Source organism: Notamacropus eugenii, chromosome 5, assembly GCF_028372415.1.
Source record: "Notamacropus eugenii isolate mMacEug1 chromosome 5, mMacEug1.pri_v2, whole genome shotgun sequence".
In the NCBI taxonomy this organism is placed as follows: Eukaryota; Metazoa; Chordata; class Mammalia; order Diprotodontia; family Macropodidae; genus Notamacropus; species Notamacropus eugenii.
This window is the reverse complement of record NC_092876.1, coordinates 6,831,605-6,844,069: the sequence shown is the minus strand read 5'-3', so window position 1 is coordinate 6,844,069 and position 12,465 is coordinate 6,831,605. Positions and strand designations below refer to the sequence as shown.

The window sequence follows — 12,465 nt, the reverse complement described above, 5'->3', positions numbered from 1 at the left end:
GAATTAAGGTCCCTACTCACCTGAGCTGTTCACCAAACTCTCTGGCAATGCTCTGGGGGAAAAAAACAGTTCTGGTCATAGGAATGTGACATCTGCTGCCTCAATCTCTTCCTGTATAGGGGAAAATTTGGTTACCTCTGCACTTTGACATCTCCAGGTCTTGATGAAGACAGAAATTGGAGGTAAAAGACTCTGCACTAGGATGAAAAAATATTCACAGGGGTTGAACAGATTCCATTTGTCAAACTAGGGACGCCGTTTTTTTAAAGCTGAAGGCATTTTCTTTGTTTGAGTTTGGATGACAGTTTGCTCCAGGTGCCTTTCAGGCATTCTTCCTTTGCTTTGGGGGTTGAGGTGGGAGAAGAAAGCAGGGGAAGGTGTTGCTGCCTGGAGACGGTACCCAGAAGCCACCTGACTATATGGGGTAGGGCTGTAGTGGGGAGTCTTCAGGGACAGCATGTGATGCAAGGACAGAGAGACAGGACTCATGGAGGGACTTCTCAAGAGCTCCACGTAGTGATCTGAAACCTTAAACTGTGAGATTCTTGAGAGCAGGCACAGTCTTGGTTACTCTTCATATCCTCTGAAGAGCTTGGGACAGTGGTAGGCTGTTGCTGATTGACTGACAGCTAGGGAGCAGAAGATGTCAAGGAGATTTCCCCACGAGAATCTGAAACTTGACCTGAAGGATTTGACCTTGACTAAAGTACTTCCCACTCCTCTCCAAAGTCTTCTGTATCTGTAACAAACCAGAGGCAGATAAGAGGCCCCACAGAGAAGAAAACATGCATATTCTAACAAGAGGGTCTGCTGTCCACTTGGAAGTCTGATCTCACCTTTTTCTTTCCACTATTGTAAAAACTGAACTGAACCTCAGAGAATTTTTTTGGGAGGGGGGCATGCTAAGGAAGGGAAAAAGAGCTGGGAGCCACGAGAGGAGGTCAATGAGCTACAAAGCATTAAGAAAATATGAATATTTATACAATGCAACACTGGAGGAAACAAGCTAGCTATACAGACGAGGGGGAGATACAAGGTACAAGTAACCAAGAACATTTCCTTTGGTGCTGGACCTGGTCCATAACTGTAGCTACATGAGCTGTTATTACAAGAGTAGATCACCATCTTGTGCTCTATTAGACATAGCATTCCAACTGCCTCCTCACCCAATCAACCCCCTCTTCTCCCCTCCCCACCAGGTGCCACCTGAAGCACTCACTGTCTCCGGAGGTGTATAACGACTGGTGGGAGGGACCTTAGAGATCCTTCAGTCCAACTTCCTCATTTTACAGATGAAAAAACTAAAGCAAATGGCTCTTCAATATTCGCCCAAGGTCACCCAAGTAATACCAATAAGAACTTGATTTCTAACTCAGGTTCTTGAATTGTAAATCCAGTCAGTCAGTTAACAAATAATCATCAAGCACATGTTCCAGACCTTGTGGGAAGTAGTAGGGATACAAAGCAAGGCCAGGACAGCACTTATCCTCAAGAAGCTATCAGTCTAATGGAAGGGACAAAATGGAATCCACTATCATAGAAGCTATATACACAGGGCAAATGGGGGAGTCATCTCAGGACAGCACAAGCAGTGGGAAGGTGGGGGACCAGGCAATGTCTCCTGGAAAAGATGGAATCTGAGCTGTATCTAGAAGGAAGGCAGGGAAGGCAGAGAACACAAGGGAGGGGGCAGCACATCCCAGACAATGGGAGATGTCCAGGTAACATGCACAGAGTTGAGAGATGGAGTCCTGTGGGCAGAAGAGCCAAAAGCAAAGTGTCCCTCCAGTGCACAGGAAGTGGAGGGGAGCAAAGTGTGGGAAAACTGGCCAGGGTGGAAGCAGCTGGGTTACAAAGAGCTTTTCTTTTGCCTTTTTAATTTATTTAATATTCAGTTTTTCTCAGTTGCATATTAAAACTATTTTAACATATTTTAAAAACTTTGAGTTCCAAATTCTCTCCCTTCCTCCCTCCCTGCCCACCCCCATTGAGAAGGCAAGCAATTTGATATAGGCTATACATGGGTTGAAGTGAAATGGAAATAAACATGAGTTGAAGAGATGAAGTAACTTTTTGATCTGAATATTAAAGGTGCATCAGTATGGATCTGAAAGCCACCAAGGGTGATGACAGGAAACAGGATGGAGAGAAAGGGGGAGCTATTTTTGGAAATCATTCAGCAATATTATCATAAGTAGATGAAAATTAGATGACACCTTTTTAGTATGGACTTTAAAAGAGAAGTTGTTAGGTAAGGTTGTCTTCTACTAAATCATGTACTTGTGTTTACTTTTAAACTGACCATTATCATTTTTGAAATTTGTCAAGTAATAAAGGACCTCAGAGTGTATTTAGCTTATCTCTTTCCCTTAATAGGGGAGGAAACTGAGGTCTACAAAGGTGGCGACCTTCTTATTGTTATACAAGTACTAACCACAATGCATATCAGGAAAATGAATGGGTGTAAAATAAAATGTTTCCATGATGAATACTGGATGTCTACTGAACTCTCCTGGATGTTAGATTGAATATAGGTGCTTGGTCAGAGAACTCCGTAAACAATTCCATGAGCTTACAGGTAAACTAGTATTTGTTTAGGATTTTAGTAGGACCTTCCTATTATCACTTCCTGAAGGGTATTCTCTTGAGACAGCCATGCTTGGTGTTGGCCTATCTAAGAGAGCCAACAGAACACTATCCCTCCCCCTACTTGAAATTGTTCTAGAAATACTATGAGCTAAGGCAAAGTTAACAGATAGATCTGATTTCAGAAAGGTATTTCTCACTCTAACAACCATTCCCAGTTCCCTTGGAACAAAGTAAACTGATGTTGCATGTCAACACTCACCAATGTGGGCAAGTATCTCAAAGATGGAAGTCTCTTAACCAAGTTGTGAAATTACGCGTGTCTTATCTCACCCTCAGAGAAATTAACTCCTCCACAGAAGATGCATTTTTTCTCCTGTTTCTATGCCTCTTATCTTTACCAATTATCAGCATTCAATCAATACTTGTTGAAAGAATAACAAAATATTCCCAGATACAAAGTGCTAAGAGCTATAGTGAGCAGAGAGGGAGGGGCACAGATGAATGAAGAAAGATTTAATATAAGAGATGGCATCTAGACAATGTATCCAATGAAGCTAAGTGAAAGACAAGCAAAATCAGAAGGGTAGGAGGTAGCAGTAGAGTCCAGGTCTCCCCATAACCACTTCAGCAAATTTCCAAAAGGGCCAGACAAAGTAGAGATTAGGAAATCTAAGGGGAAAGCACAGGAGCTCATTTTTTTTTCCTTTCAGAGATCATGTCCACTGGCAAGTGAATAGGGAAGAGACTGTGAAACAATGGATCTTGAGTTTTGTTACTTATTGCACAACAAGATCTTATCCTGAGTAGGGATACATCAGGACATCTGTCAGTTTGACCACAGAGTAAGGGTCATGCATTCAAGCCTCAGGTGGAGCCTAGGGCTGGGCTGGCATCTCTGTCACTCTGAACCAGGAGCTCTTGGACTCTGCCAAGAAATAAATAACCAGGGCTAGCAGTGTGGACCCAGGAATCCACCCACAACTTTGTCACTCTGAACCTGCAGAACCTTTGAGCTAGCTAACTGAGGTTCAGACAGCAATTGTCTACTGGAACTCCCCCCTGGAGCAAATCTGTCATTGTGTTGCCCAAACACTAAAAGAGTCAGGACTTGGAAAGCTCATTCCAAGAGGGTAGGGATCAGACCATATGTAAGATAAGATTGCTTGTGGTACACTGAAAACTTTATGCTCCATGGATTTCATCTCCCCTGCACTCAAAAGGGCACTCATAATTCAGAAAATACAAGAGCAGCATCCCATATAATAAAGATGAGGGCCATTTGTGGTCCCAACATTACCTCTGGGGATATAGTATAGCATAGAACCTGGCTCTAACAAAAGACTACAATTCAGAAGTTAAAATTTGGTTCAATGAGTATGCCAAAGAGTAATGACCACTGCAGGAAGAATGAGTCTTTAAAGGACCAGACATGTCCAGGAGATAAACCCAAGACAGTCAAATAGCTCCAAGCATCTACAAGTAAGATGTTGAAGTCTGCCATTTTACAAACATTCAGGGAAGATGGTGGAGTAGGTCAGAATATTTCAGACTCTCCAAATGCCCTCAAATATTCCCTCAAAATGACCATACAGTGGGGCAAAAATATAGGAAATAAAGCAATTGTCCTTCTAAGACTGTTTGATAGGACCGCAGAAAAATCTTAATCTCCAGGGGTTGAGGTTTGGCCTGAATGAAGTGCAAACACCTCCAGGCAAACTCACTGAATCAACAAACGATAAACTCTGATTGTAGCTGACAGACTAAGCCTCAAGAACTTTCACCTCATGCCTTCAAAAACTTTCACCTCACTAACTTTCATCTAACAGTGTGTGGATCAGAAAACTGTATGGGGGGAGACTGAAGGACTCACTGCTGCTTTCATATGTGAGGCCTAGTGGTGCTGATCAGATGTGATCCTGGGCTGGGGCTGTGGACAAGGGTAAGTGAGCACAGACCCGGTGAGTGTGGCACCTTCGGGAGTAAAAATATTTTCAGGAGAGCATAGCTGGGGGACCTAGCCATGGTTTAGGGGAGGAAACAAGTGCCTGAGGTTGGCCCCCTGGATAGAGCTTAGAAAATAATAGTAAGAAGGACCTGGGGTACTGTTCCTCACAATTTGGGATTAAAACCTGATTACAATAATAAGTTTTTAAAAATGAAATAGGACAAAATAAAAATAAGTAAGTAAGGGAGAGATAACCTGTCTTAGCTAGTTACTGTGGCATCAAAGATCTGGTTTCATATTCAGAGGAAGATAGTGAGGTTAAAAAAAAGCCACTACCATTCCCAAAGAGTAACCTCAAATGGTCATAAGTCCAACACGAGTTCTTGAAAGAACTTAACAAGGATTTTAAAAATCAAATTAGAGTTCTTATAAGAACTTTAAAAAGGATTCAAAAGTCTAATAAGAGAACTTAAGGAAAAAATAGGGAAAAAATAAAAGCAATCTAAGAAAATTATGAGAAGGAAGTCAACCAATTGGAAAAAGAGATCCAAAATCTTAAGAAAATAACTACTTGAAAAATTAGAATTGGGCAAAGGGAAGCAAATTATGTGTGTATATTAATAAAATGAAATTAAAAGACTGAAGGAATAGAAGAGAAATTAAACATCTCATCAGAAAAACAATTTACCTGGAGAACAGTTGGAGGAGAGACTTTATAAAAATTGTTGAACTACTGTAATGGTAATTTAAATGGGGAGATTTTTCATGTTCATTAATAGGTCTATGTGGCCTACCTGTGTCACATGGAAGCCTGAGACACATGAGCCTGTGGTGGGAGGAATTTGCTGAATGGGTGGACAGGAAGAGGTGGAGCTAGAGCAGAATGGGGAAAGATTAGTGAGAAAAGAGTCAGAGCTAGAAGGATACAGTCTGCTGGCTAGTGCGAGTGAAAGGGTTTGTTTGTGATTTTGTTGAAGGGGGCCTGCTTGTGATTTGTTTAATGGAGCTGGTTTGTGGGAAACCTAGCAGGGGAAATGTGGGGACACTGTTGTTCCGCATTGTTGTTGTGTGTAGATTTTTGTTACTAGGGTGGATTTGGTTTTCTGGTGTCTGAAATGTTTTGGTTCTATCTTCCATGTGAAGAGTCTGTGGTATTTTGCAATTCAGAATTGCACTGGGATATTCTTGGCTGCTATAGAAGGACAAACACAACAAGGCACTGTGAATAATGCATTGGTGTTAAAGCTATCTGAAAGTTATTATCAAAAAAAATTCTTGATACAATATTACAAGACATTATTAAGGAAAATTTCCCTGAAGTTCTAGAAAAAGAGGGTAACATAAAAAATAGAAAAAAACCCACTGTTCACCACATGAAAGAGATACCAGGAAGAAAATTTACAGAAATATCATAGTCAAGTTTCAAAGCCCCAGGTTAAGGAGAAAGTATTGCAAGGAACAAGAAAAAAAAAACAGTACTACAGAGTGACAAGTAGTATTTCCCAAGACTTAGTAGTGTCTACACTGAAAGAACATGGATTTTAGAACATTTTGTTTTGAAGAGCAAAAGAAATGGGGCTAGGTGGAGCCAAGATAACAGAACAAAGTCAGGAACTAGCCTGAGCTCTCTCCCAAATTCCTCTAAATACTTCTTAAATGACTACAAAAAAATTCTAGAGCAGCAAAACCCACAAAAAGACTAATTTCCAGCCCAAGACACCTTGGAAGGTTGTCAGAAAATATCTATTGAACCAAAGTGAGAGAAGGGCACAGTTCAGCACTGGCCATTCTAGGGCAGAATAGGCCCCAACAAACTTGAAACAGATCTCTTGGCAAATGATTCCCTGGTATCAGTGATGGTTTCCAGACCTCTCCGCCAAAGATGTTGTACTCCATGAGCAAAGTGCAATTGCAGTAGTTCAAAATAAATGTGATATGCACCAACTGAGAGATATCTCCACTTCAAATGATAATATTGACTATTTGTGCCTAACCTGTGGTAGAGCCTTCCAAGTTCATGTTGGTCTTACCAGCCAGCGTCAAACCTTGACCCCAACATAGTGATGTTATTTTGGTTCCCTTGAATAAGGAAAGGGCAAAAACCAAACAACAAACACTATCTTTTGTTCTTGAACTCTTTACCTGCCAGGGTTTTTTTTGTTTTTGTTTTTTGGTGTTAATTGTTAGGCAAAAATTAGCACACTCAGCAAATTAATGATCCATATTTTGTTGCATCTCAGCTTCAGAGGCTACATTGACTGCACAATAATCTGCAAGCAAAATATCATGCACCAACACTCCCTCCACTTTGGTCTTGGCTTGTAGCCTTTTCTTTTCTTTTTCTTTCTTTTGGAACTTTAAATATTATTATTTGGCTGAAAAACCACAAACTGGTTGTGTTGATAGGCTCTCTGGCTGTAGGTTTCTAGTACCCTCAGTACTGGCTGAATTAGCTGGGGAGGGGGGGTAGGGAGTGGTGATAATGACACATCCCTTCTTTCCCATTCCATCCAGTTCTTAGAAGATGCAAGGAGTAAGGGACAAGTGGAAAACAAGGAGCAGATTGTGGGAAAAGCCCGATTTTTAAACTTTGGCTCAGGTTCAGGGTAGGTCAGGGTTCCTTAGCTCCACCTCAGTGCCCCATAAAGGCTGGGAAGAAGTCTGAGGCAGCCAGAAAGTTAAGGGTCTTATCTGGTCTTCATCCATGAACCCAATAACCTTTGAGTAGAGAGGGACTCAGAGGCAGCTATTGAAAAGGGGAACTGCTGCTCCCTTATCATCACCAGGTTCCCCCAAACCAGCACCTGCTTCAGGGACAGCCCAACCCTGAGGCTGCCCTTGAAGCAAAAAATGAAATCCTGGCCTGTAGCTCATCCAGTCTTCAGGGGCCCCTCAAGGGCCAGCAGGTCAAAGGTTCACCTCAAAGGGCGACCATTCAAAGACTCTAGTCAGTCAAGGATGCTACAAAGCCCCTAGGATGAAAAGCTCAGAGATCTATCTGGAAGTTCAGTAAACTGAGGTTCTGCCATGTCTTTCTACCAGGCTGAAGAGGAGTGCTGCCTGGTGCATGGGCCCCTCAGTCCTGATAGACCACATCTATATTTCCTTCTCTGTGTGATAACCTGGGCTGTGATCTCTCCCAGGGTAAGGACCTCATGTTTTCCTTCCCCAGCTTTCTCCACAGAGCCCTGGATGAGCACTGAGCATGCTCAAAGATTTGGCCATGTGGAGAGGCACCTCTAGCTAACTCGCGCTTAGGACCAGGCCTTCTCCAGAGCAGATAAGTGGCCCTGAGAAAGCCTGTGAACATGGGAGAAGCAGGAAAGAGTTCAATAGGCTCCATAGGACTGCTGGTGTCTGATGGGGGCACAGGACTTTCCCCTTGGCAGGAGCCATCAAGTCCATTTTGGATGGACTGGATGAAATCAGTTATGCCTGAGGACAGGTTTGCTTCAAAAATCAGACACTTCCTGGGTTAAGTGTCACAGTGGCTTCTTCAGGGGACACCAAGTAGTGTCAGGGTAGAGAAGGCAATGGATGGATTTAAATTTTGTGGGGTCCTGTTGCAGGCTGAAGGCACCACCCACACTCACCATGTTTCTCCAATTATCTGGGCCCCTGTAGCTCAGGGTGATCTCTCTGAGCAGGGTGTCAGTTGGCAGCCTCTGCAAGTTCTTCACGTGTGAGTGGAAGAGTGGAAACTATGCAATAGTTTCACTTGCAGCAGTGCTTCAGTGATATACCAATGGTGCAGTCATCAGGAAGTCTGGCTTTCTCAACAGTGCTGATGAAGTTGCCCAGGCTGACCAGAGGACTCATTTTGAGGGCAAGACCTCTACTGATGCAGAACCCAGCTCCTCCTGTAGCAAACCAGAATTTGACTGTAGATGCAGTTCCACGTCCCTGGGCTCGGTCAGTTGCCTCAATAGGGTGGTCCAGACTAGGTTGCCCCACATAGACATCCTGACTTGGGGAGAAACCAGAGAGCAACTGCACGAGCCCTTTTGAGTTCACATAATTGTTACCATCCACATGGCAAAACCATTTCCTTCCTGACTCGATGAACTTGTCGTACTCCACAGATATCTTGCAACAGAGTGCCTGGCACGTGTGCATGGCAGAACAATTGGTCGATCTCCTGCTCGAAGGTGAAACTCTGGGTCTTCATCATCCATGAAGAAAAAGGTCTACTGCTGTACCCGGGAGATCCAGGTGCGGAAGAGCAACTCTACTGAGACTTGTCCTACTTCTTGGTGGTCTTCACAGCGATGAAAATGTCCCTGGGCTGCAGTTTCTCGGGGGTCCGGGGGTGAGCTGCGGGAGACCCCAGGATCCGCTGGAAGGTGTCCTGCAGGGACTGGGCCACGTCCCTCTCCGAGGGTTGTGGGGCACTGGGCGGCTGCTCGCATGTGGGAGGGGGGAGGCAGCCGGGGCGGCTGGTGGGCCCAGACCCCCAAGGGAGTCTGGAGGCTGTGTAGGGGCGGCAGCACCAGCAGGAAGGCTCCCAAGGCCACGGACAGCACGAGTTTTCCTGGGCCCCAAGCCAGTGCAGGTCATCCTACAGCTCCCGCGGGCTCCTGGCCTGGGCTGGGCAGCCTGGACTCTGGGCTCCAAGCGCCGCCTCCTGACGGACGCCAAGCACCCAGGCAACGCACAGGTAAGCACCCGACCCCTCACCGTCTTGTCGTGCCTCACTTTCTCCTTAGTGCTAGGGCTCGGTCATGAGGCGTCCATTCCCTCGAGCCTGGGGAGGGAGAAGATACCAGAACTGAGGCGCAAACTGGTGTTGGCTGTGGCGGCGGGACTGAGGTGGCGCCTTCGGCCTTTAAGGGCTTCCCCCGCTGCCCTCACGGCCGAGCCAGCTTTACTTCCGTCCCTCTTGGAGTCTTTTCAAGTTGAAGAAATTACCATGAGTGCAGTGGCTGACCTTGATGTTGTGTTAGTCCTCACTGAAGGCATTTGACAAAGTGACTGAAAACGTCGTGCTAAAAAGCAGGAGAGCACGCATACAGCTTGGTTTCATTCTATTGGAGACTGGGAATGCATGAGAGCATTATCCAAAAGCCAGGCAAGCATGCCACAGTACTGGTACAATGCTGATGAAATTCTCAGGGAAACCAAATTTTGATATAATTTTCTACAAGCCCTCGTAATTGACTGTTTCAAAGGCCTAGGTCAGATCTGCAAATGTTGTGTACAGACCTCTGTTCTGCTCCTGGCATTTCTCCTGGAATCATTGGGCAACAAACACCATATGAACTGTTCCTCAGCCCTTTCTGAAGTCACACTGACTCTCAGGTAGATGACCATCTTCCAGGTGATGTATCAGCCTATTAAGAAGAACTCTTACAAGAATCTTGGCAGCAGTGACTAAGAGAGAGGCCCCCCAGTAATTGTCACAGGAAAATCTGTTTTCTTTACCTTTATAGAGATGGAAGATGGATGTGTCTTGAACTCCTGGTGGATAACCTCCCCTTGCCATATAACCCAGAAAATTCTAGTGAGCTTTTGTATTAGTAGGGGATACCCACACACACACATCATAAATTTCAGCTGGAATCAAATCAGTTGACCCCATGATCTGAGCCACCTTTTTGCAGGGTTGTGACTACAACTCCCATTGTAGCCTCACTAGCTGCCCTGTCACTTGCCTGTTGCCACAAGACTTTGAGATGGGTAAAATGGTAAAATGGTGTGGGTGAAGTCTTGATTCATGTGTACATTGGATTTAAGTCAGGCAGAGTTGCAAGAAGTCATAGGCCACACTGTCTCTTCCAGAGTCATCACAGTCTAGTGGCAGAACAGAATCATGATGACTGCTGATGGCTCAAGATGATTCAAGATGACCTTGGCATCTTCAATATCAAACCAAGCTCTAAACAGTCCACAACACCTGCTTCAGCTGCCTTCATGGTCATTGGAACAAATTGTTCTCATATATCAATTGAACCAGGGGAAGTCTTCACATGCTAGGGGAAGGCACCCCCTAACTCACTGCCAGATTTGACACTCTTTGGTTATCCTCAGCCTAGTTTAGTCATCTGACAAAATGGTTTATTGTGTCGTAGCCACTGTGCACACTACAGCTTCTTGAAGACACAGGTGAGCATTAGGTGGATCAAGTAGACACCAAAGGTGGAATGCAGCCCTCACACCAGAGTACTAATCTTCCCTGAACACACCCTATACCCCTTTTGTTCATGCACAGCAGAGTAGCAATAGAAAACATCTGAAAGTTGTGAGATGTGGAAGAGAGAAGGAGAAGATTTGTTTCCCAGAAAGTTGCTTCTGTGTGGTGACTTCCATCTACAAACTTTGCTACATGTTCTTCTCATGCTCAGTAGTTGTCTTGTCCTGTTTCAAGGATCACCAATGACATTAGAAGTTGATCTCTTGAGCTTTGCATGAAGTGAATTTAAATGAGACAAGAGTTGCATAAAGCCTCACACCAGCCTCACTCTCTCTTCTGCTCATCAAAGTCAAGTGGCAAGAGAAAAATCAGGAAGACTGGTGATGGCACAGGATGACCTTGGCATCTGTAACGTCTGACTAAGTTCAAAGCATGCACCAAGTCTGTTTGTGGACATTGGAAAACATGATTCTCATCTGCTCATTTCTCCAGGGGAAGTCTTCACATGTTTGAGGTAGATATGCCCCTAACTCACTGACAGAATTGAGGCTTGTCAATTTCCCTTAACCAAAACTGTTTTACTGAAGCATGGGTTCTGCATATGCTGTCTCTGTAGATTCCCTCGCATTCTTGAAGAGCACCTGATGACATCAGGGAGATGATGACATGACTTGCGATTGAATTTGATTTGAGTGACAGAGGGCTGTGCAAAGTCACTAACCTCACTTTCTCCTCCAGTCATCTGGGTCCAGTGGCCAAATATCGTTCAGGATGGCTGGAGATGACCCAGATTGCAATGGAGACCCTTTTAGGCTAAGGCTTTGTCAGGTCCTCACTAAGAGTGAGGTAACACCCTTTCAGTGAATAGACCTCTTTAAGAAGTGAGTGAAGGGATGGCCCCTTTAATCAGTAAAGAAAAAAAAGAAATTAAATCAAACTGGGACAGAAAGGTCTTCAGGGTTTCTGGCCAAAAAATACAGTTACTATTTACATTCACTCTGATTCAGGAGGGTCCAAAAAATAAAAATGATGTGGTGCTTGGGCAGGGACCTATTTTTGTTCAATCTATGAACTCCAGAGAAAATTGGTTTTAAAGCTTTGTCTTAGAGAAAGAAATCTAGCCAGTAAACCCCAAGTTGAGTAGGTAGCTTTCAGCCATCAAAATTTCCCTTACTTTGGACAGAACACCTTCAGGTAAGGGAAGAGGAGAGCAGAGCAAATCAGAGAAGAAAGGAGAGACAGTTTCTTGGAGTAACAGGTGAAAGTTGCATGAAGGTGGATTCCAAAGGAGGATGAGCAGCCCTGTAAAGCGCTCAGCAAGTTTTCACATCAGAGGTGCTAGTCTTCCCTGAATACCTTAAACACCTACTGCCTAGTACTGCTCCATGGTACAACCAACCCTCAACCCTCACGTCTTCTGAGAAGGGTCCCATTCTCATACCACCTGTGGTTGAAGGAATATCCAATGAGTCCACCCTATTTATAATGGGTCAGTTTTGCCTTTGTTCCAACATTTAAATTGTCCAGAAGATGAAGGTGCAGGCCCTTGACTTAGCTTTCTGGTCACCTCAGAACAAAACCAGATAGGACATAAAGCACTGAAGCTCTTTCCTCAGGCTTCTGAGTATAGACCAACAACATAACCAGCATCAGCCCAAGAGGACTGGGCTCAGCTGAATCCAGGTTGAGTTCTTGATGAATAGTCTTTCCCTGCTCTCACTGTCCTTCCCCTCGTTTGGCTAAATAAGCCTGTTGGTGGCTCTTCTGTGAATGAGGAGTGTCCTGCTTCATTCTACTTTTG

At 44.4% G+C, this 12,465-nt stretch overlaps 1 pseudogene; it reads right to left on the bottom strand.

Moving 5' to 3' along the window:
• Positions 1-8,016: 8,016 nt before the first annotated feature.
• LOC140508250 (beta-1,3-N-acetylglucosaminyltransferase radical fringe pseudogene) lies at positions 8,017-9,091 on the bottom strand (annotated as a pseudogene).
• Between the last annotated feature and the right edge of the window lie 3,374 nt (positions 9,092-12,465).